The sequence below is a fragment of the Xenopus laevis genome, chromosome 9_10L, assembly GCF_017654675.1.
Source record: "Xenopus laevis strain J_2021 chromosome 9_10L, Xenopus_laevis_v10.1, whole genome shotgun sequence".
In the NCBI taxonomy this organism is placed as follows: domain Eukaryota; kingdom Metazoa; phylum Chordata; class Amphibia; order Anura; family Pipidae; genus Xenopus; species Xenopus laevis.
In genome coordinates this window covers 5,089,383-5,115,489 of record NC_054387.1, presented here as the reverse complement: position 1 = coordinate 5,115,489, position 26,107 = coordinate 5,089,383, and the positions used below count along the sequence as shown (strand labels likewise).

The following is a 26,107-nucleotide window of genomic DNA, read 5'->3' as shown; positions in this document are numbered from 1 at the left end:
GTGGTTTTTCTGTGTTATTACAGTTTTGCTAATGAAGGTGAATTGCCCTTTAGGGTGGTGACACACACTAAGATTCCGGGGAGATTAGTCTCCCAGCGACAAATCTCCTCTTCTTCTTCGGGCGACTAATCTCCCCGAAAAGCCTTCCCGCCAGCTAGAATGTAAATCGCCGGCGGGATGGCACTCGGAGCGATTTGTCTTCCGAAATTGCCTCACTTTGGAAAACCAAAGTGATCCAATGCCATCCCGCCGGCTGTACATTCTAGCCATTGGGAAGGCTTTTCAGGAAGATTAGTCTAATTAGACTAATCTCCCCTGGAATCTTAGCGTGTGTCCCCACCCTTAAACTGCAAGAAACAGTTTCCCCAAGAGACCTGCTTATCTTGAATTGTTACAATTGTTACTTTGCTTATCTTAAATTGTTACAATTGTTTCTTTGCTTATCTTAAATTGTTACAATTGTTTCTTTGCTTATCTTAAATTGTTACACATGTATCTAAGTGCACTTGCCACATATTCTCGGCTCTCTGCCAAAAGCCAATTCAATTAGAAACGTTGTATTTTTTTCTGGCTCTTCAGTGCAGGAGATCAAAGAGACAGTCGGGACATTTCAGTAACAAACTCGGGACTGCAAGCTGAGTTGTCAAAATCAGGACTTTCGCACGAACAATGGGACATTTGGGAGGTATGTTATATATATATTTGGCATATCTAAGCTATGACTCCCTGTTTAAACTCAAACTCCCTGCATTCAATAACATCCGCAAACTCCATTTTATTCACATTGGACCTAAGTTTTTTTCTCTAAAGCTTCATTTTACACAAAAATTAAATTACCAAGGTGCTTCAGGGAGCAACCCAAAGAGTGACATGTACATCCCACCCTTCACTTGGGATCCACCCACTGCATGGCCTGCGCTCGTCGCTTCCCAAACTTAAAAGTAGCCATAACAATACATGCGTAGCCTTACAGAGCATTTGCTTTTTAGATGGGGTCACTGACCCCCATTTGGAAGCTGGAAAGAGTCAGAAGAAAAAGCCAAATAATTCCAAAACTATAAAAAAGAAAAAATGAAGGCCAATTGCAAAGTTGCCATAGAGCCATTCTATAACATAGTAAAAGTGTGAACCACCTCTTTAATGATCTGTTGCCATGGAATGAGTCAGAGGCCAAGAAGCCAAGCAAGTTCCTGCTGAGATAAACAGCAACACCCAGAATTAATAGAATTATATTTGGAATTCATTTACTTTCTGTGAATTACCAAGTAAAAACAAGACTTGTTTTCAGGTTGATGCTCTTTACGGACCTTGTAAATATATATATATATATATATATATATATATATATATATATATATATATATATATATATATATATATACACATTGCAACAATTCTTACTTGCTTTACTGCGGTAGTCTCTTCATGGTTCTGATGTCACTTTCTATTGACTTTGGGTGTGTGTATATATATATACTGTCTGTGACACAATATGTACAGAGTGGGATGGCGGCAGCTGTATAAGGTAAACATTGGGGAATAATTGAACTGGGGTTTCCAAACTAAGAGAAATTTCATTCAATTTTCTTTTTCATTTCTAACATGAACCAGTTTGTATCCGCTGATATGAAGAAGCAGGTGAGGGTTGTACCTGTTTGTTTAGGAACATGTAATCAGGTTTGTATCCCTGCTGGTCCCGTGCCCAATGTGTGATAAGGGTAAGTCCTTTGTTCATCCTGGCACTGGGTTGGGATACAATATAAACTGTGCTGTGTTGTGCTCCAGTGCTGCCCTCAGCGCCAGAATTCAGTCTGCTCCATCAATCCTCATTTGGCAACTGTGAAGAAGAACCTGCAGTAATGCGCATGCACCAATCTCAGCAACGTTGCAGAAGAACTCTCAGTGCTGCGCATGCACCAATCTCAGCAACTTTGCAGAAGAACCTGCAGTACGGCACACGCACCAATCTCAGCAACGGTGCAGAAGAACTCTCAGTACTGCGCATGCACCAATCTCAGCAACTTTGCAGAAGAACCTGCAGTACGGCACACGCACCAATCTCAGAGGCCTCAGGTACCACCGCCCAACCTCATACTCTTCCTGAGGAGGAGGCATTTTGTTCTGCACACATTTTATTTTTTTTGCCATATACGTACCCAAGGGCCACCCCCTCCAAAACTGCTGCCTTAGGCACAGATCCTCGAGTGCCTATATGGTAAATACTAGGTATGCACTGAATCCAGGATTCGGTTCAGGATTCAGCCTTTTTCAGCAGGATTCGCATTCAGCCGAATCCTTGTGTCTGGCCGAACAGAATCCTAATTTGCATATGCAGATTAGGGACTGGAAGGGAAATCACGTGACTTTTCGCCACAAAACAAGGAAGTCATAAATGTTTTTTTACTTTTTAGGTTCAGTATTTTGCGGAATCTTTCAGAAAGGATTTGGGGACTTGGCCGAATACCAAATAGTGGATTTGGTGCATCCCTAGTAAATATAGCCATGAGGATATGATGGTATCAAACATGTCTGACAAAGTTTACAGAGAATGTCCTGGTTTCTCCTTGCAGCCTCCTCTGTTTTGGGAACTTTTACATATCAAGAAACACATCGTTCCAAAATCGATCTACCATCAGGATGGGCAAAAAGAAGTTTCCTGTTTCCAGGTACTTTATATAATACAGACATTGTGACAATCATGGTTTGTGGTAGCTTTATCTAGAAGGGATGGGCTGATGGGGACCTGATTGCTAGGAAACGTGAGGTGTGGTGACGCCCCATAGTCTAGACAAAGATTACAGTTTGTATGTATATTAATAGTGCACATTTATGTATGTGTTTATATATTTACTTGAGAACTAAGCACTGTACAGCAGAAGTGTCAAGACAGAGACACTGGGGGTGCCTCACAAATTGCCCCCCAACCCCAGACAGACCCCCATACACTGGCTGATAAAAGCTGACTACAGACCGAGTCTGGGGCCACCCGACGGGCTTCCCCGATCTATATCAGGTTAAAAAATCCCGTCGGATCCCGACTGCGTATATGCGGTCTCGCGATCCAACCACTGCATTGGATCCAATATGATCCGATTGTTGGGCCCAAGGGCCCACGATCGGATCAGCCCGATATCGCCCATTTCAATGTGGGCACATTGGGGAGAGATACGCTCGTTTGGCTATGTCTATGGCCACCTTAAAGCATCGACTAGAGTTGCCACCTTTTGTGCAAGTGATTTTTTTTCTTTTAGTCAAGTAATTGACTATCCAGATGACAAGCCTGTTGGTTGCCTTAGTCACACTGGCAGTTGGGTTTGGGGATGGGTAGTGTGCCAGAGGGAGCAAATTGCTCAGCAGAGATCATGCCGTTTTATTGGGAAACAGACCAAACTGCATTTAAGATCAGCAGAATTAAAGAGCCAGCCTTAACTGTAACAAGAATTGGGATTATTTAGTTGTTCAGCTAAAGGTTACCATGCCCCACTGCAAATTCATGTAGGACTCCCTCCCACCCCCAAATTTAGGGAAGATTTTGCACAAATATGTTCAGCCAGGGACCCTGCTGAGCCCTGTATATCCCTGGGGCCCCAAGACCTGTTAGGTCTGTTGTCTGTATTGGTATTCATTTCCCTGAAGCCCTCAAGCATATGACATTCCAGCCTAGAGAAAAGGATCCACCTGGAATGTTGGAGTAATCACTACCTGCTGGTGGTAAGAACCAAGTCTACTTCATATTGTGCTAAGTATGATGCTCTGAGCACTTGTGTAGTGTACATTCATTTTCTACTTGTAATTGTGTCTGAGATGTTTACAGTTTTAGACTGCTGATACCAGGCTTTCAGCTTAGCAGCACATCTAAAACTGCAAATATCTAAGACACAATGTATGTAAACTGCAGTCATACTTTCAAATGAGTTAATTTTGGGGGTTCCGATCCTATTTAAAATATCACTGTCTACCTTAGCCCCTGGCAGTTACACACATCATGGGCACCCTTAGTCTAACAATTCTTGTCCTCCCACTTAGGGGACCACATGAGCCACCATAGCGGAATATTCAGATGGAGGATTAAGTGGTGATGGGTAGGCACATTTATCAAAGGTCAAATTTCAAATTCATGAGAGTTTTTAAAATCTCTCCTAAACTCCCATAAATTCTAAATTTGACCAATTGAAATTAATTTAAAAAAAAAAAAATTCAACTCAGATGAATGAAATAGACCCAAAAATTTTAAAACCTGGATTCCAGTTCTTTCTCCGAAAAAAACGTAAATGTCAGGAAGGCTGCAAACAACTCAAAATTGATCCCTGGAACTCTGCCGTTGACTTAAACAGCAATTAGGCAGGTTTTAGGTGGCAAATAGTCGAATTCGAGTTCTTAAAGGGCCAGAGTATGATAAATCTTGAAAACCGAATTTTGAATTTTTAAAAAAAACTTGAATTGAATTTGAAAAACTCCCTAGTCAAATTTGAGGGTTTTGACCATAAAAAAACTGGAAAATTTGAATTTCAAATAGATTTTTCTATTCAACACGTGATAAATCTGCCCCTAAGTCACTTACACTGCATGTTAGACCAAAAGAGGAGATTATCCAACAGTGACACCCTTCCTGTTCCAGATTCCTTCCATCATCGGGATTAGATCCTTTCTGAGATAGGTCAGAGCCTATTCTTCTGCCCAAAATGTAAGTGAGCAGTGAAAAATGACTACCAGAAGTGTTATAGCAGATCTTATTGATACAGATGTAGATAAGAAAAGTGGAAATGTTTAGCCCACACTCTTAGCTATGTTCACCTTTGAGATAACTTTTAGTTTAATGTAGAGAGTGATATTCCAAGACAATTTGCAATTGGTTTTATTTTAATGTTTTTGAGTTATTAAGCAGCTCTCCAATTTGCATTTTAACTAATCTGGTAGCTAGGGTCCAAATTACCCTAGCAACCATGCACTGATTTGAATAACTGGACTATGAACAGGCCTGATTAAAAAGATGAATAATAAAAATTAGCAATAACAACACATTTGTAGCCTTACAGAGCATCTGCTTTATAGTAGGGGTCAGCGACGCCCATTTGAAAGCTGGAAAGAGTCAGAATAAAAAGGCAAATCATTATAAAAATAAATAATAATACCCAATTAAAAAGTTGCTTAGAATTGGCTATTCTACAACATATTAAAAGGTACCTTAAAGGTGAACCACCCCTTTAAGGCATCATTAAAAACATTAGGATGAAAAAAACAAAAACATTAGGATGGATTCTAATTCTAACAACTGTAAAACTATAACAAACTGCATTTTCCTCTAGGCATGAGTTGACAGTGAATGCTGGGAGACCATCCTCTGACGCATGGTTATCTGGATATTCACTTACTTATAGCTGCCTGGGTTTCTCCAGTCTGTGGCCTGCTCTTGTTCTTTATGAGACCTTCAGGCTGGAGAGGGTACAACAGGGTGCTCATGGTACTGTAACATGTGCACGTCTATATTGCATGGCCAGACTTGTTGGCTATAGGAACCTGTAACATGAGTAGGGATCCTAGATCCTGGTTAATTCCCCAAGCCCTGCCTCTTTGACTGTCTGTTAAATACATAGAAAAAAAACTATAGCATAAGATTATTTTCCTTTTATGAGGCCAGTCCCTTAAAAGAACAGTACTGTTTTTAATGGATGTAGAGGTTTGTCTACATGTTTGTGCCTATACGTGAACACATACAGGTTCAGTATGATATCCAAGAACTGTAAAAAAAATCTTCTCCATTTAACCACCCAATGTCTCATTCACCAGTCACAGCTTGCTCCTCTCCCATACTCACATGTTCCTACTGGTTGTAGCAGCAGCTGGGTCTGCTTATATGAACTGACAGGCGAAATGAGCCAGAACAATGGAGGAATTTCACATTTAGTAGTCATATTATATCACACAAGGAGAGAGTAGCTGCTACGAGTAGATCACTGTCATGATTTTTATCAGGGGCGTAACTACAGAGGAAGTAGACCCTGCGTCTGCAGGGGGCCCAGTAGGTATAGGGGTCCCATGAGACCCTAATTCATATACAATTTCAATACACATTGGTCAATACAGGTCAATCTCTAGACATTTTGGGGGCCTGAATAATAATTTGCTGTGGGGCCCAGTAATATCTAGTTAAGCCACTGATTTTTATGATGTCGTTTTTATTTCTAAATGACACTGTTTACACTGCAAATAATTCACTGTACAATATAAAATGTCATTCCTGAACCAGCAAGTGTATTTAGTTGTAATATTGGTGTGTAGGTGCATCTCAGGTCATTTTGCCTGGTCATGTGATTTCAGAAAGAGCTAGCACTTTAGGATGGAACTGCTTTCTGGCAGCCTGTTGTTTCTCCTACTCAATGTAACTGAATGTGTCTCAGTGGGACCTGGATTTTACTATTGAGTGCTGTTCTTAGATCTACCAGGCAGCTGTTATCTTGTGTTAGTGAGCTGCTATCTGGTTACCTTCCTATTGTTCTGTTGTTAGTAGGGATGCACCAAATCCACTATTTTGGATTCGGCCGAACCCCTGTATCCTTCACGAAAGATTCGGCCGAATACCGAACCGAATCCTAAATTGAATATGCAAATTAGGAGTGGGAAGGGGAAAACATTTTTTATTTCCTTGTTTTGTGATAAAAAGTCACGCGATTTCCCTCCCACATATGCAAATTAGGGTTCAGATTCAGTTTGGCCTGGCAGAAGGATTCGGTCGAATCCGAATATTGCCGAAAAAGGCAGAATCCTGGCAGAATCCCTAACCGAATCCTGAATTTGGTGCATCCCTAGTTGTTTAGCTGCTGGGGGATACGGAGGGGGGTGATATCAGTCCAACTTGCAGTACAGCAGTAAAGAGTGACTTAAGTTTATCAGAGCACAAGTCATGTGACTGGGGGCAGCTGGGAAACTGACAATATGTCAGATTCCAAAATTAAATATAAAAAAAATCTGCTTGTTCTTTTGAGAAACGGATTTCAGTGCAGAATTCTGCTGGAGCAGCACTATTAACTGATGCGTTCTGAAAAAAAAAAGTTTCCCATGACAATATCCCTTTAACATAGACAACGGTATTTTGTATGGTGGCTGGGTGAGTCACATGCTACTGCCTCGAAAATTATGATTTTTATCCGGGATCAATGGCGAAAACATTTTGAACCTCAGACTTGGTGACAACCATTACTGTATTTCCCTCAGTGGCTGCAGTATGTGATCAGTGCCCAAATGCCATCAAAATAATGTGATTTCCATATGATTTCTAATTATTCTTTTTTTTGCAATTTTTATCCTTATATCAACAGCTACTATCACTTTTTTTCAGGACTCGGGATTTTCTACATTTGCCAGAGTTCACTGAAGCAGAATTGCAAGCTCCGGGCTGCTGCGTAACCTATTGCCTTATATATCAGGTCAGAAGTCGCCTCTGTAGAACACATTTTTATATTTTGTTCCTATGTTATAAACATATAATATTCTCAGGGGTGCCGGTTTCCTAAGTATCTTCCCATTCCGTCCTTAGAACAGAAAGCACAGCAATTACAAAACACGCCTAGAGATAGACTTATTCTGCTCTAGGGATTTCTGAAGACACACACATACATTTCTATGAATATTGATAAAAGCTTCAGATATCAGCCAGTTCCCTGTCTCTTCTGTTCCCAGTGCCAGGGGATGGGGGGCAGGGAGTTAATGCTGGGAGTTGAAGCTATGGGAACTCTGGCTTTTCTGTGTTGTCCCAGAGACTGACCGTGATCCCCCTCGTGGCTCCCATAACTCATGTCTTTGCTGGAACAAAAAACAAAACACTGTGAGTACTTAGTCACAATAAAATCCTTGCTGGATTTGGTTAACATTTTGCCTCCCGTGATGCTCCCGTGATGCACTTTTTACACAACGACAGAGGGCAGTGACAATAGTATTGGGATGGAGGTGATATTAGGGGGCAGATTTACGTAGGATCGAATATCGAGGTTTAATTAACCCTCGATATTCGACTGTTGAATTAAATCCTTCGAAGGATTTAGCGCTATTCGTTCGATTTTAATCCATCGATCGAACGATTTTTGTTCAACCCAAAAATGCTTAGGAAGCCTATGGGGACCTTCCCCATAGGCTAACATTGACCTCAGTAGCGTTTAGGTGGTGCGAACAAGGGGGTCAAAGTTTTTTCTTAAAGGGACAGTACTTTGTTTATCGAATGGTCGAATAGTCGAACGATTTTTAGTTCGAAGGTCAAAGTAGCCCATTCGATGGTCGAAGTAGCCAGAAAAAAACATTCGAAATTAGAAGTTTTTTTCCTCTATTCCTTCACTCGAGCTAAGTAAATGGGCCCCTAGGAAACACTGATATACTGTGGCTTCTGACAGTTCCAGGAACACAATTAAATAATTCTCTTTCAGCATAAAGGGCAAGTAGTGCCAAAAAAATGACAATTCTTCACACGAACCTATAAATTATGGCTATTGCTGCAATGTATGGCTCCTTCTGATAAACAGATTTATTTGGTGCACTCTCTGGCCCAAGAACAGTAGACAGATTAATGATCCCTTAACACAGATCACTACAATAAAAACAGAACTGGTGCTCCAAATAACCACAAACATGTTATATTCACATGACAGAATGAATGGGTTATTTGACAATAGACAAATACAGAGGGACAGTTATCCTATAGACCACTTGCTCAAGGGCTGGATTATCATGTTCTGCAGCTCCCCAGTTTGGAATTCGGATCTCCTTGACCCTCACATTCAGGCTCAGGCTTGCATGACAGGCTGAAAGATGAAAAGGAGATATGATATGCCTGATTTAACATAAATCCCACACCAAGGGTGCTTCCTAGATTAACCCTTTTTTACATGCCTATGGTACAACCATGTCAGTTTCATAGGTTCATACATTTCTGGATAACTGGGTAAATGAACTGTTAGTAGGATGTAGAGAGGGGTATTCTGAGACAATTTGCAATTGGTTTTCATTTTTTATTATTTGTGGTTTTTGAGCTATTTAGCTTTTTATTCAGCAGCTCTCCAGTTTGCAAGTTCAGCAATCCGGTTGCTAGGGTCCAAATTAATCTAGCAACAATGTATTGATTTGAATAAGAGACTGGGATATGAATAGGAGAGGCCTGAATAGAAAGATGAGGAATAAAAAGTAGCAATAACAATACATTTGTAGCCTTACAGAGCATTTGTGTTTAGCTGGGGTCAGTGACCCCCATTTGAAAGCTGGAAAGAGTTAGAAGAAAAGGCAAATATTGCTTAGAATGAGCCATTCTATAACCTACTAAAAGTTTATTTAATGGTTTAAATCGCGCCAGAACAGTTGTGCTATTTATCTCCTTATTCAGCAGCTCTCCAGTTTGCAGTTTCAGCAATCTGGTTGTTAGGGTCCAGATTCCCCTAGCAACCATGCATTGATTTGAATAAGAGACTGGAATATGAATAGGAGAGGCCTGGATAGAAAGATGAGGAATAAATGTGACAATAACAATAAATGTGAAACCTTACAGAGCATTTGTCTTTTAGATGGGGTCAGTGACCCCCATTTGAAAGCTGGAAAGAGTCAGAAGAAGAAGGCAAATCATTCAAAAACTATACAAAAGAAAAAAATGAAGGCCAGTCAAAAAGTTGCTTAGAATTAGCCATTCTATAACATACTTAAAGGTGAACCACCCCTTTAAAATAAAAAAAAGTGTTGCAAAATGTCAGTATAAATGAAGTGTTAGACCCATGGCACATTAGGCATATTCTCTGAGAGTATTTTTCAGCAGTTTCAGCAATTCTTGCCAACTTTGGCCACTTCACTGTGGGCTGAAAATTCCACGGAGCTCAGAACAGGTCAGTCTTGTGGCACATTCTCTTACTTAAATCTCAGTGCTGCCAATAGCGATCAATCCCCTCCTATAGTACAAAAGTACAACTCTGATGGCCAAAGACTGGCTAATGTTTAATCCAACCCTGGACATGCTGGATGGGAGGAAGTTCATTGGTCGCCGTGGCCTTGTATAATTGGAACAGCCAGTACAATTGTCGCCTGTACCCCTTGTTGCACCTTTGCACCACGAGGGAGAATTTATTTGAACATACCCAGCCAATCCTGAAAACAACATGTAGTATTTACAGCCTGCAAAGTGGAAACATTTAAAGGAGAAGTAAACCCTTAATTAAAAAAACTACCCCTCTACCCTACATAGTCCCCCCTATCTGCTTCCCCCCCCGCCTAGCTGTTACCCCTGGTAAATGCCCCTAACTCTTTACTTAGCCCTCGGTGCAGATTCAAGGCATCAGAGTTCACGGCCGCCATCTTCTTCTCTTTGGTAATCTTCGGATCTTCTTACGTCAGTTTCAGCGCATGCGCAGTTCTCAAAAAAAGAAAACTGCTGCTACTGCGCATGCGCTGAAATTGATGGAAGAAGACCCGAAGATTACCAAAGAGAAGAAGATGGCGGCCGTGAACTCTGATGCCTTGAATCTGCATCGAGGGCTAAGTAAAGAGTTAGGGGCATTTACCAGGGGTAACAGCTAGGCGGGGAAGCAGATAGGGGGGACTATGTAGGGTAGATGGGTAGGTTTTTTTTAATTAAGGGTTTAGTTCTCCTTTAAATGTTTCCACTTTGCAGGCTGTAAATACTACATGTTGTTTTCAGGATTGGCTGGGTATGTTCAAATAAATTCTCCCTCGTGGTGCAAAGGTGCAACAAGGGGTACTGGCTGTTCCAATTATACAAGGCCACGGCGGGGGGGAGCAGGAAGGGGAGTCTACGTTGGGTAGGGTTTTTTTTTTAATTAGTGGGTTTATTTCTCAGACGCATCTGATTGTGCCAGATACAGCTAAACAGTCTCTCTCTGGTAACTCGGTAATATCATAACAGGTGCAAAGTTTCATCGAGGTCTTGTTACCTATAGCAACCTGTTAATAAATAGGATATTAAGGGCTTGGAATGTGTCATTATTGATTTGCTTTGCTTAATCTCACCCCAGGCAAAGGACATATTGATATTATAGAATCCTACAGCTATTGGCTATGGAATTGTTTTGTGATTGTTTATGGGAAAAACTCCATATCTATATCACAGCTACAGAGAGTGCACGTGTATTTCTCCTCTATCCTATACTTATAGGCTGTCCCTTTCTTAGAATATTTTGACGTTTCCTAAAACCTAAAGGAATGCAGAAATGTGAAACAGAAGCTTCTCGTGCCCCGACACAGTATTTCTCAAATCTTTCCCAAATATTGCTGGGAATAACGGCACATCTGAAAGGGAAAGAACAACACTGATGAGCTAATAATCTTTTTATCCTGAGAAAAAAGATCAGTCGGCTGCCCTTTCGCCAGCTCATTGTAAGCTTTATTATTTTAACTGTATTTGATCTAAGGCGGTGCTGCTGGACTAGAATGAACTCAGTGGGAATTGCACTTATACGGTTGAGGGCAGTAATTGCATTTATACTCTTTGTACTGATTCCAACACAATCCTATTGTATGAGATTAGTCGGACTGGTTTTTGGAGGCAGTTTTTTTCTCCCGTAATTCCAGCATCAACACTGGGGTGCATAGATTTACACCTGACAAAATTTCTTTGCTGGGCTTCGAAAATTCAGCTCTATTTCAGACTCTATTGCAGACAGCCCATTGCACAGCACTCTAGAGATCCCCCCACAGCAGCAACATGAGGCTCAGAAACACCCATGTTCCCAGTTATACCCTGTCCTAAATGTAGGAAATAAAGTGGTGAATATGCCATTTGTAGAGAGAGAGAGAGAGAAAGAAACAATTACAGGGATTTAGAGGGCGTCATTGCAACTAGAAGCACAGAGACCTATGGTCAAACCTTTGAATAGAGTGTTGTCAGTGTGTTAGCATGTAGCGAAGCATGTAGCAAAGCATGTAGCGAAGCATGTAGTGAGTATGTAGAGAGCATGTAGTGAACATGTATTGAACATGTAGTGAGCATGTAGCAAGCATGTAGTGAGTATGTAGAGAACATGTAGAGAGCATGTAGTGAGCATGTAGGGAGTATGTAGAGAGCATGTAGTGAGTATTTAGAGAGCATGTAGTGAGTATGTAGTGAGCATGTTGCAAGCATATAGTGAGTATGTAGCAAGCATGTAGTGAGCATGTAGCGAGCATGTAGTGAGCATGTAGAGGGTATGTAGTGAGCATGTGGCAAGCATGTAGTGAGTATGTAGAGAGCATGTAGCGAGCATGTAATGAGTATGTAGAGAGCATGTAGTGAGTATGTAGCGAGCATGTAGTGAGTATGTAGTGAGTATGTAGTGAGCATGTAGCGAGCATGTAGTGAGCATGTAGAGAGCATGTAGTGAGTATGTAGTGAGCATGTAGAGAGCATGTAGTGAGTATGTAGTGAGTATGTAGTGAGCATGTAGAGAGCATGTAGTGAGTATGTAGTGAGCATGTAGAGAGCATGTAGTGAGTATGTAGAGAGCATGTAGTGAGTATGTAGTGAGCATGTAGAGAGCATGTAGTGAGTATGTAGTGAGTATGTAGTGAGTATGTAGTGAGCATGTAGAGAGCATGTAGTGAGTATGTAGAGAGCATGTAGTGAGTATGTAGTGAGCATGTAGAGAGCATGTAGTGAGTATGTAGTGAGTATGTAGTGAGTATGTAGTGAGTATGTAGTGAGTATGTAGAGTGCATGTAGTGAGCATGTAGAGAGCATGTAGGTTTCCCCTCTCCTGCCCAGTGTCAGACTGGGTGGGTAGGACACTGGGAAAACCCCATGGGTCCCGGACCTCATGGACCCTGCTGACCCAGACCTGCTGAGACCTACCTGCTTACTAACCACCAGCAAGGAGAGTGCTGGAACGAGGTTGCGGCTGAGTCAGGGGGCTCCTGATGTGAAAGCCCAGTGGGGCCCGGCCCCCCAGTCTGACATTTCTTCTGCCCCCTAACTTGCACGTTTAGGAAGTGGCAGGAGGTACAGCAAGTAATGGGGCTCTGATTTTTTATCCGGAACTCTGTGCATAGAGCAGCATTCTCTAGGGTACTTGTTACGTGAATACTAAGGGCCCCATAGCTCTCTTGCACCCGAGGAAATAAAACATTAGCACAAGTTGCTTTATTGTCAGTCTCTAGAATAGCATTTCAGAGGATGACTAAAGTCACTACCAGTGAGGAAAGTTGAAGAACAGACGCTTCATTTCCCTAGGGACTTAAAGGCTCAGTTGAATATAGAAACAGGAATGTATAACAATAGGACACAAGTGGTGACCAGCTTCATTCCATTCTTACAATGACCATCCCACAACCTTTTCATGCCCTGCAGGCAAGTGCCTTAAGTCTCTTAACTGCTCGCCTCATTAACTACTTGACATTTTAATATTTTTTTTTACCTTACTTCTAAGTGGTACATGGATGATCATGTTTTTAGTTCAAAATCAGTTTCCCAGAAAGCTTGGGTTTGTCTGGATATGGGGAGTCCAAAGGAACCTATGATGATATAGTGACATAGACTTAAAAAACCAATTACAGATGGGCTTTAGGAATCCACCAACCCTGAAAAGGATTGTTTACCTTTAAACAAACTTGTAGTATGATGTAGAGAGGGATATTCTGAGACAATTTGCATTTGGTTTTCATTTTTTATTATTTGCGGTTTTTGAATTATTTAGCTTTTTATTCAGCAGCTCTCCAGTTTGCAATTCAAGCCATCTGGTTGCTAGGGTCCAAACTACCCTAGCAACCATGCACTGATTGAATATGAATAGGAGAGGCCTGAATAGAAAGGTGACTAATAAAATGTAACAATAACAATAAAGGTCTAGCCCTACAGAGCAAATGTTTTTTTAGATAGGGTCAGTGACCCCCGTTTGAAAGCTGGGAACAGTCAAAAGAAGAAGACAAATAATTAAAAAACTATAAAAGGAAAAAAAATGAAGGCCAATTGAAAAGTTGCTTAGAATTAGTCATTCTATAACATACTGAACGTTAACTAAAGGAAGGCTGTACCACCCTTTTAAAACAGAGAAAACATGATTTATTTCAACTAAAATGACTCTTAAATTAGAGCTCAGAAGGTGTAAGAAGACTAGACAATTAGGGGCATATTTATCAAGGGCCGAATTTTGAATTTGAAAAACTTTGAAATTCAAATTCAAAAAGACCAACCGATATTAACTCAAATTTTTTTTTTGGCCAAATAGGTCCATTTTTGATCAGATCTTATCTGAATTCGAATTATACAAATAATAGCACATTCGATCAAATTCGAATCAAAGTTTTTCCCAAAAAACCTTGATTTTTCAAAGTCCACCAATTGACTTCAAATAGGAGGTCCCCCATAGGCTAAAACAGCAATTCGTCAGGTTTTAGATGGCGAATGGTTGAAGAAGAGTTTTTAAAGAGACAGTACATGATAAATTTAGATATTCAAATGTTTGATTATTTTTTTTTTCAAATTCGGATCTAATTTGGACTAATTTGGACTAAAAATAACTCGAAATTCGAATTTTTGAAATTTGAAAATTCACCTCGACCTTTGATAATTCTGCCCCTTAGTCTTCTAGTGACCTAGAGAAAACCCTGTTCATGTTGCACCTAGTTAGTCCATTTTTTATGATAATAAATAAATGATGAATTTATTATGGATTAATAAGGGTTGTAATAAATCAATTAATTGCCTTGTGCAAGTGCTAAACGAGAATTAATAGATGAATAGATAACTGCCATGTCTGAAGGAGCCTATTGGACAAAGTGCAGCAGTGCCGGCTGATAAGAGGAAAAAGCAAAATGACATTAATGACAGCCTGTAATAATTAACAAAGTGCTGGTTAATGAGTTTCCCAGTGACATAACAGCAAATGAATGATGAGCGAATGATCGAGTGACGGTGATTTGTTTGATAAATGATATGATGAATTCAAATGTAGCCGCAGTGAAATTGTTCAAAAAGGAATTACAGCAGAACTTGCTTTTATGTTTCCTAGGGGACCACGTGAAAAAAAAGCAAAATTCTGGAAAACGTAAAATCCAGGAAGACATGAATGGAAGTATACAAGTATAGGACTGTGAATAATCGGAGGAGAGTCCTGGAAAATGGAAATTCGCTGTAGGTAAAATTGGGGTTCAACTGTGATTGAACAAAGCCAATTATTGCACAAAGTGTAGAAACAAAACCAGAATTTATACTGATCGACCATGCGAGTAAAAATGACTTCCGGATTGTAATTTCAGCCATCTGGTTGCTATGGTCCACATTACCCTAGCAACCATGCATTGGTTTGCATTCAAGACTGGAATATAAATAGGAGAGGGCTGAATAAAAAGTAGCAATAACAATACATGTGTAGCCTTACAGGGCATTTGTGCTTAGATGGGGTCAGTGACCCCCCATTTGAAAGCTGGAAAGAGTCAGAGGAAGAAGTGAAATAGTTCAAAAACTAAGTAAAAATGAAGACCAATTGAAAAGATGCTTAGAATTAGTAATTCTATAGCATAGTAAAAGTTAAAGGGATCCTGTCATCAGAAAACATGTTTTTTTCAAAACCGCATCAGTTAATAGTGCTACTCCAACAGACTTCTGCACTGAAATCCAATTCTCAAAAGAGCAAACAGATTTTTTTATATTCAATTTTGAAATCTGACATGGGGCTAGACATATTGTCCGTTTCCCAGCTGCCCCCAGTCATGTGACTTGTGCCTGCACTTTAGGAGAGAAATGCTTTCTGGCAGGCTGCTGTTTTTCCTTCTCAATGTAACTGAATGTGTCTCAGTGGGACATGGGTTTTTACTATTGAGTGTTGTTCTTAGATCTACCAGGCAGCTGTTATCTTGTGTAACGGAGCTGTTATCTGGTTACCTTCCCATTGTTGAGCACAAGTCACATGACTTGGGGCAGCTGGGAAATTGACAATATGTCTAGCCCCATGTCAGATTTCAAAATTGAATATAAAAAAATCTGTTTGCTCTTTTGAGAAATGGATTTCACTGCAGAATTCTGCTGGAGCAGCTCTATTAAGTGATTCATTTTGGAAAAAAATTTTTTTCCCCATGACAGTATCCCTTTAAAGGTAAACCACCCTTTTAAATCCCTTAATTTGCAGCTAGGTTAGTTCTTATGCTTCAAAGAAAACCTATTTTCAACTGACTACTTTTGTGTCCCTTAAATCCCTAAATCTGCAGAGAATGTTGCTTTTTCAGTTTCCGTTTCCCACCCTTTTCCTGTTCTGGATCGCTGGGGCTCTAACCCAGTCTGTATACCCATCCCTGTGATGTCATTCTCCTGGCAGCAGGTCTCTCCTTGTAATTCCACAATCCAGGGAAGAGGAGGTTCGAGGCAGAAGGATATCGGGAACTTTTCCGACACTTCCTGGGCTCATTTATGAATGCCGTGCAAAGGAGGCCACCTGAAACTAAATAAATCACTGAGATCCGATATCCGTTTTCCAGAAAGCTCCAAATTATGGGAAGGCCATCTCCCATAGACTCCATTTTTTATAAAAATAAATGCAATTTTTAAAACTGATTTCCCTCTTCTGTGTAATAATAAAACATTTGCTTGTACTTGATCCCAACTAAGATATAATTAATCCTTATTGGAAGCAAAACCAGCCTATTGGCTTTATTTCCTGTTTATATGATTTTCTAGTAGACTTAAGGTATGAAGATCCAAATTATGGAAAGATCCATTACCTGGAAGACCTCAGGTCCCGAGAAATCTGGATAACAGGTCCCATACCTGTAATATAGAGAAAACTTGCCTACTCTTAAAGTATTGTGGTGTGAAATCGCTGCCTTATGCCAATATAGGGATAAGGATGTGTCCAGAAATACTTTGCTTCCCAATACAGGTATGGGATCTGTTATCTGGAAACCCATTATCCAGAAAGCTCTGAATTACGAAAAGATAGACTCCATTTTATCCAAATAATCCAGATTTTATTAAAATAATTTCTGTGTAATAATAAAACAGTCGCTTGTACTTGATCCCAACTAAGATATAATTAATCCTTATTGGAAGCAAAACCAGCCTATTGGGTTTATTTCATGTTTATATGATTTTCTAGTAGAATTAAAGTATGAAGATCCAAATTACAGAAAGTTCCCTTATCCAGAAAACTCCCTGTCCCGAGCATTCTGAATAACAGATCTCATACCTGTATTTATCTATAATTGTGGCAAGAAAATCGCTGGTTTCATTTACATTTAGAAATGTGTTGTATCCCCTCGCAGAGCAGTCAGTGGGTTCCCCTCAATATTCGGCACCCGTAACCCTGGAGCACCTGTTCCCTTGCACTTCAGTGTCTCTTATTTCTCACAGCCGTCTATAATCTGCACTGCCAGCTGCTATCTTCCATAGTCCTGATGCAGAACATAAACACCCAAGATAACAGAAACACCCATGAAATCCTGCAGAGGAACCCAAACACGTGTTCTCTGAATGAGAAAAATAGAAGCACGTCGGTTTCCCGCGGAAAGAAAAGAAGGAAAAATCTGTAAGTTTGGCATTTGTCATTATTTCCAATCACTTTTTACACAATGTTTGCACGCACAAAAGCCATGACTATCTTAATATAAATGATATCCTTGTAAACGGTGACTAGTGATGTCATCAGTTATAAACGGTGAGTAGTGATGTCATTTCTGTCACATGACTCACTAAAGCTTGTGTATTATATAGTGAATAAAGTACCCCCTCTTGTAAAATATAAGGATATTATAAGTTATCAAGGAGTTTCATGACCATATAAAAGCACGAGGCCGAAGACCGAGTGTTTTTATACAGGTCATGGAACTCCGAGGTAACTTCTAATATCCTCATATTTTACAACTGGGGAACTTTATTTATTATAATACACAAATTTCAATGAGTCATGTGACTGAAATGACATCAGAACTCACCGTTTATAACTGATGACATCAGAACTCACCGTTTATAAGGATATAATTTACAGGATATTCATGGCTTTTGTGTATTGTAATAAATAAAGTACCCCTTGTCGCAAAATATGAGGATATTAGAAGTAACCTTGGAGTTCCATGACATGGATTATAATATCCTTATATTTTACAATAGGGGGTACTTTATTCACTATATAATATCAGCCCTGTATGTGTGAGCTGCCATTCTACATACATCATTGCCAACATTAAAGGGGTGGTTAACTGTTAGCATGTTATAGATTGGCTAATTCTAAGCAACTTTTCATTTGGTTTACATTTTTTCTTTCTTATAGTTTTTGAATTATTTGCCTTCTTTTTCTGACTTTTTCCAGCTTTCAAACTGGGGGTCACTGACCCCCATCTAAAAACAAATGCTCTGTAAGGCAACAAATGTATTGTTATTGCTTCTTTCTTATCAGGCCTCTCCTATTCATATTCCAGTTTCTTATTCAAATCAATGCACGGTTACTACGGTAATTTGGAACCTAGCAATTAGATGGCTCAAATTACAAACTGGAGAGCTGTTGAATAAAAAGCTAAATAACTAAAATACCACAAATAATAAAAAATTAAAACCAATTGCAAATTGTCTTAGAATATCCCTCTCTACATCATACTAACAGTTAATTTAAAGGTGAACAGCCCCTTTAATGTGCTGAATACTGGAATTTGAGATTATACCCCAATTGTTCCTGTTTTTTAGTAACTTTATTTGACAGATAAAAAGTCACTTTCGTGTTGAAACATGTGTGGCACATACTTTGTGCCAAGGTAACCGCACCCCAGTGGCAGGAGGGAGCACCCAGACCCACTGCATCATCCCAGGTACAGACACACGGAGCGGATTTCAGCACCAAAATGTATAATCATATGCTTCTGTACCCAAATGTTCTCTGTGTGCCTACACCAACATAGTTACTCCAAGTATTCACATGAGAAGACTGAGGCATGAGGAGGGGCTGATTCTCAACATGTTTTTATCTGCTGCCCAATAATCAGCCTTGTGTGGCATTAGCCTTAAGGCTATCTAAGGGGCTCTCTCATTCTCCATCCAGAACCATTTGCACTCACACACAGGAGTATAATGTGATCTGCACCAGCACTCTCCCTTCCCAGAGACTACTATCCACTGTTACTATAGGCACCATATCTCCCTACTATACCTGCTATCCCACAGTCACACTCCCTTCCCAGAGACTATTATCCCACTGTTACTATAGGCACCATCTCTCCCTACTATACCTGCTATCCCACAGTCACACTCCCTTCCCAGAGACTATTATCCACTGTTACTATAGACACATCTCTCCCTACTATACCTGCTATCCCACAGTCACACTCCCTTCCCAGAGACTATTATCCACTGTTACTATAGACACCATCTCTCACTACTATACCTGCTATCCCACAGTCACACTCCCTTCCCAGAGACTATTATCCACTGTTACTATAGACACCATCTCTCCCTACTATACCTGCTATCCCACAGTCACACTCCCTTCCCAGAGACTATTATCCCACTGTTACTATAGGCACCATCTCTCCCTACTATACCTGCTATCCCACAGTCACACTCCCTTCCCAGAGACTATTATCCACTGTTACTATAGACACCATCTCTCCCTACTATACCTGCTATCCCACAGTCACACTCCCTTCCCAGAGACTATTATCCACTGTTACTATAGACACCATCTCTCCCTACTATACCTGCTATCCCACAGTCACACTCCCTTCCCAGAGACTATTATCCACTGTTACTATAGACACATCTCTCCCTACTATACCTGCTATCCCACAGTCACACTCCCTTCCCAGAGACTATTATCCACTGTTACTATAGACACCATCTCTCACTACTATACCTGCTATCCCACAGTCACACTCCCTTCCCAGAGACTATTATCCACTGTTACTATAGACACCATCTCTCCCTACTATACCTGCTATCCCACAGTCACACTCCCTTCCCAGAGACTATTATCCCACTGTTACTATAGGCACCATCTCTCCCTACTATACCTGCTATCCCACAGTCACACTCCCTTCCCAGAGACTATTATCCACTGTTACTATAGACACCATCTCTCCCTACTATACCTGCTATCCCACAGTCACACTCCCTTCCCAGAGACTATTATCCACTGTTACTATAGACACCATCTCTCCCTACTATACCTGCTATCCCACAGTCACACTCCCTTCCCAGAGACTATTATCCCACTGTTACTATAGGCACCATCTCTCCCTACTATACCTGCTATCCCACAGTCACACTCCCTTCCCAGAGACTATTATCCACTGTTACTATAGACACCATCTCTCCCTACTATACCTGCTATTCCACAGTCACACTCCCTTCCCAGAGACTATTATCCACTGTTACTATAGACACCATCTCTCCCTACTATACCTGCTATCCCACAGTATCACTCCCTTCCCAGAGACTATTATCCACTGTTACTATAGGCACATCTCTCCCTACTATACCTGCTATCCCACAGTCACACTCCCTTCCCAGAGACTATTATCCACTGTTACTATAGGCACCATCTCTTCCTACTATACCTGCTATCCCACAGTCACACTCCCTTCCCAGAGACTATTATCCACTGTTACTATAGAGAACCATCTCTCCCTACTATACCTGCTATCCCACAGTCACACTCCCTTCCCAGAGACTATTATCCACTGTTACTATAGGCACCATCTCTCCCTACTATACCTGTTATCCCACAGTCACACTCCCTTCCCAGAGACTATTATCCACTGTTACTATAGACACATCTCTCCCTACTACACCTGCTATCCCACAGTCACACTCCCTTCCCAGAGACTATTATCCACTGTTACTATAGACACCATCTCTCCCTACTATACCTGCTATCCCACAGTCACACTCCCTTCCCAGAGACTATTATCCACTGTTACTATAGGCACCATCTCTCCCTACTATACCTGCTATCCCACAGTCACACTCCCTTCCCAGAGACTATTATCCACTGTTACTATAGGCACCATCTCTCCCTACTATACCTGCTATCCCACAGTCACACTCCCTTCCCAGAGACTATTATCCCACTGTTACTATAGACACCATCTCTCCCTACTATACCTGCTATCCCACAGTCACACTCCCTTCCCAGAGACTATTATCCACTGTTACTATAGACACCATCTCTCCCTACTATACCTGCTATCCCACAGTCACACTCCCTTCCCAGAGACTATTATCCACTGTTACTATAGAGAACCATCTCTCCCTACTATACCTGCTATCCCACAGTCACACTCCCTTCCCAGAGACTATTATTCACTGTTACTATAGGCACCATCTCTCCCTACTATACCTGCTATCCCACAGTCACAGTCCCTTCCCAGAGACTATTATCCACTGTTACTATAGACACCATCTCTCCCTACTATACCTGCTATCCCACAGTCACACTCCCTTCCCAGAGACTATTATCCACTGTTACTATAGACACCATCTCTCCCTACTATACCTGCTATCCCACAGTCACACTCCCTTCCCAGAGACTATTATCCCACTGTTACTATAGACACCATCTCTCCCTACTATACCTGCTATCCCACAGTCACACTCCCTTCCCAGAGACTATTATCCACTGTTACTATAGGCACCATCTCTCCCTACTATACCTGCTATCCCACAGTCACACTCCCTTCCCAGAGACTATTATCCCCACTGAGCGCTCCAATGATCTGTGTGGAAATAAGACATTTTGCACAAGCTGGATACATCTGACAAATTCAGCTAAATGTGAGCCTCTCCCTCACCTTTATCTTTTCTCCACTGCTCACCCCTCCCTTGTATGGCGCTAGGTCTGTATTTATCTGGATGTGTCTGAATGTGATCCAGGTCCTAGAGCTCCCTCTCTTGGCACATTGATGCTTCTTGTTTCAGCTCTTGTTTACACTCAGCTTTGAAATCTGGACTATTTTTCTTCCATCGTGAGCATATTTCTGTTATGGTTGTGTATGTTAAAGTTACCAGAGCATGTAAAAAAACAATCCATAGGTTTTCCAGTTTCCAGTTTTTTATTCAGTGTTTTTTTAGGCAACAGATAGAAGAGGTCAGCAGGAGCCACAACTGATAGCAAATGTGCTGCCATAAAATGCACAACTTCTACCTCTGAGGTTACTAGTAATGAACAAGCCTGGTGAATTTGGGTGAGTAAGGTAAGCCCATCCCTCTATTTACTGTTTAATTCTCTGTTGACTCACCAGACTTTTTATTGGTTTATATGTTGTTTGTCTGTGTCAGATGTTGACATGTACTCGGTCGAGAAGAGAAAGTGAGGCTTATTTTATATAAATAGTATAAACATATAAATATATATATGTGAATAACAGTCATGCATTTGGAGGCAATAGATGGTAATAACAGGGGAAGTGCCACTAGTAAGGTGAGAGTAGGTTAAGTTCATGTACTTACAAGGGCTGGTAAATGCCACTGAGTTGTGCATTCCTATGAGTTGATATTATATGTAGGTCAGTAAGACTAATAAGACCTACTTTGCAATGACCCAAACAATGTGCAAATAACAATCAGCCGTTTTATTGCTCTTGTGCCCCCAAGGGACGTGACGTGTAAATGGCAACAGAGGAAGTGGGATTTTTTCCTGAAAGTTTTTTTTTAAAATGCATCCGAGGGCCTCCCCCCCATTAAAGCTGCCACAGGCCCCGAGTGCCTATATTATAAATATGTCTGTGCCTTAGGGGCAACAGTGGGGAAGCTAGACTCATACATCATATGTAGCCTACCTGCCATTAGAAATCACAGGCCCCTGTACAACAAAATTATTGGGACCTCCTGGGCCCGCCAACCCCAAGCCCCACCCTAGATCCCGCCCACTCCACAGTTAAAAGACCACACAGACATCAGCGCTAAAAACAGTAACCCTCCCACACACAAGTTATAAAAAGCCATTGATGGTCAAGGCCCCCCTATAAAAGTTTTTCAAAAATCATTGGTGGTCAGGGAATCCATCAGTGAAATAAAAATGTTGCTGCCAGGGCCCCCCATAAAAGTTTGGTGCCAGTTACAAGTTAAAAAGAAACAATCGGGCCCAGAGAATATTACATTGGTGGCCAGGGGTTTAATAAAGTAAAAAAGAGGGTTTCAGGGGTTTCAGGACTTCAACTTCGGCTCCTTTCGTGGCTTTGGGTCTTTTCTTGGTTTCCGGAGAAGTGGCACGACTTCTGCACTGTCAAGGGGACTGGGCCTGGTACAAGAGTACCCCCTGTGCCCCCCTGATGGCAGCCCTTCCTACCCCTAGTCCAGTCCCTTGTGCCCTCCTCCATCATTGGCAAAGTAATCATGTACTCACTCCTTTGCACATACACTCACTTGTTTGGCCAACCTTCTTGGCCTGGCGCTACCATTCAGCATAGTGTAGTAAACAGACGTAATAAATACAGATATGTCAGTGACTTGGAGTTTGTCTGTAAAACCAGTGATTTAAAATATAGTTAGAAAGTTGACTATGTTATATTTAAAGGGATACTGTCATGGGAAAAAAAATTTTTTTTCAAAATGAATCAGTTAACAGTGCTGCTCCAGTAGAATTCTGCACTGAAATCCATTTCTCAAAAGAGCAAACAGATGATATTATATTTAATTTTGAAATCTGACATGGGGCTAGACATATTGTCAATTTCCCAGCTGCCCCAAGTCATGTGACTTGTGCTCTGATAAACTTCAATCCCTCTTTACTGCTGTACTGCAAATTGGAGTGATATCACCCCCTCCCTTCCCCCCAGCAGCCGAACAAAAGAACAATGGGAAGGTAACCAGATAACAGCTCCCTAACACAAGATAACAGCTGCCTGGTAGATCTAAGAACAACACTCAATAGTAAAAACCCATGTCTCGCTGAGACACATTCAGTTACATTGAGAAGGAAAAACAGTAGCCTGCCAGAAAGCATTTCTCTCCTAAAGTGCAGGCACAAGTCACATGACTGGGGGCAGCTGGGAAATTGGCAAAATGTCTAGCCCCATGTCAGATTTCAAAATTGAATATAAAAAAATCTGTTCGCTCTTTTGAGAAATGGATTTCAGTGCAGAATTCTGCTGGAGTAGCACTATTAACTGATGCGGTTTGAAAAAAACATTTTTTCCGATGACAGGATCCCTTTAATGTATATTGTATTCTATTTATTCAATATATCAGTATTAGTGGGGAGCAAGTGGCAGGTGGTGGATTTGTGCGGCCGAGCAGAGACGAGTGGTGACAGTAGTAGAGCGTAATCCCCACAATCACAGGTAAGGCAACTTCGCAGGCTCCAGGTGAGTAACACACAAGTCATTGGAGAAGCAGTTCACCTACCGGGGCAGCCAAACACTGGCAATCACCCGAAACAATGATGCAGAAGTGCAGTTGCTAGTAGCTTTTCATGCAGTACACTGCTATTGACAACTGCATTTGTGCCATAAAGCATCTATATTAGCAAATCAACCTCACTATCCCAGTTGCTATTCTATTTCAGAAGAGATACATTTGTGGGGTGCCCGACAGCTAAATCCCACTATATACAGTTAATGCTTTAAGGGGCCAGGCACACAAACACTTTAGCATATAGAAGCCATAATATTCACAATGTGGGTGGAGATGTAGTTATGCACTTTGTATTTTGCTGTGTCAGTTTCCCCTTTTGCACCAATGTATGTGAGTCAGTTCCCATGCTGGTGCCTTTGGCTTGCAAAATCTTCATTATGAAATGCAAGCAACAGCAATTTAGCTAAATGTTAACTCATATCCAATTATATGCATGTCATATACACAGTATATAAATAATATAATATGGCTGCATGCTGATGCATGTGTACTATTCCTAGTGTTTTCTGAGCAGTTTTAGACTGCTATTATGTTAATGCAAAGTCAGGGTGTCAGTTCTGCCTGCTCCACACAATTGTATGCAAAGGTGCAACATACAGGGTGTATAAAGTCTGCATATTTTATAAATGATGTATATTGCAACGGTTCTTGAAATTATGTTTATTTTCAAAAAATGTTATGTTTTTGTGGAGTTCCCCTTTAAGTCTATATATAACCTGCCTAACTGCCAGTTGATCCAGAGGAAGGCAAAAAAAAATCCCATTTAAAGCCTCTCCAATTTGCCTCAGAGGGGGAAAAATTCCTTCCTGACTCCAAGATGCAATGGGACCAGTCCCTGGATCAACTTGTACTATGAGCTATCTCCCATATCCCTGTATTCCCTCACTTGCTGAAAAGTAATCATGTAAAAAAAACAATTTATTTCCAAAGCTAAGCCTATGGGAGTGGGTCCTGCACATTCACTGGTGTGTGCAAATCAGATATTTCAACATTTTTGGCCGAGAATGAGGAAGTACAAATTGCCGGGCCTGCTGCAATCCCAGAAATATTCACAATATTTGCACAACGTACATTTTAAAAACAATACTGGGGAAACAAGATATCAGGCCGCGCTTTCGATTTTAGCAAAGGTTACATACTTGGCCTTAGGTGGGTCTCTTGCAGGGTGGGGCAATAGTTGTGCACCCACAACTTTCCCATTGCTGATAAACGTTGCTACAGTGCCAACATAAAGGTGCCATTGTGCTGGTGCAATGGATTCTATTGGCTGCTGTGATTAAGCTGTGCAGTACAGAAATGGGCACTTCATTTGGTCAGACCCCCCTCCACACGGTTCCACATGGGATAGAAACTAAGAGCCGACCACCGAGGAAACAAATTAAAGAACAAGGTAAACTTGAATGACCCAGCACTGACAAAAAAATATGACAAACGTAAATGCAATTTTATGGCTTAGGTCTTTGATAAAAATTGTACATATGTGTCCCTTTAAAGGAGAAAGAAAGCTACGGAGGCATTTTATTGCCAATAGATTAGCTGCAATAGTGCAAGCTAGAATGTAGAATGTTTTACCATACCTGGTTAAAAAGCTCTAGAAGCTCTCTCTCTGTTTGTTTACGATAGCAGCTGCCATATTAGCTTGGTGTGACATCACTTCTTGCCTGAACCTCTAGCCGATTACTCATAGCTCTGGCTCAGATTACAGCAGGGAGGAGGGAGAGGAGCAAACTGAGCATGCTCAAGCCCTAGCCCTGGAGGTTTAAGCTGAAAACAGGAAGTCTGATACAGAAGCCCATGAGTACACAATAGAAGGAAAGAAATGTG

The 26,107-nt window shown here is 41.0% G+C and overlaps 1 long non-coding RNA gene across 2 annotated transcripts; it reads left to right on the top strand.

Annotated features, from left to right (window-relative positions):
• The first annotated feature begins 1,416 nt into the window (after nt 1–1,416).
• Nucleotides 1,417–24,964, top strand: LOC108700829. 2 transcript variants are annotated; one of them, XR_005964154.1, is made up of 7 exons: nt 1,417–2,073; nt 2,571–2,666; nt 7,337–7,424; nt 14,964–15,089; nt 17,297–17,471; nt 22,001–22,122; nt 24,119–24,964. It is a non-coding gene; the product is annotated as an uncharacterized LOC108700829 (long non-coding RNA). The 2 variants fall into 2 exon arrangements; XR_001933051.2 differs by having other exon boundaries at nt 1,421–2,073; nt 14,964–15,085.
• The last annotated feature ends 1,143 nt before the right edge of the window (nt 24,965–26,107 follow it).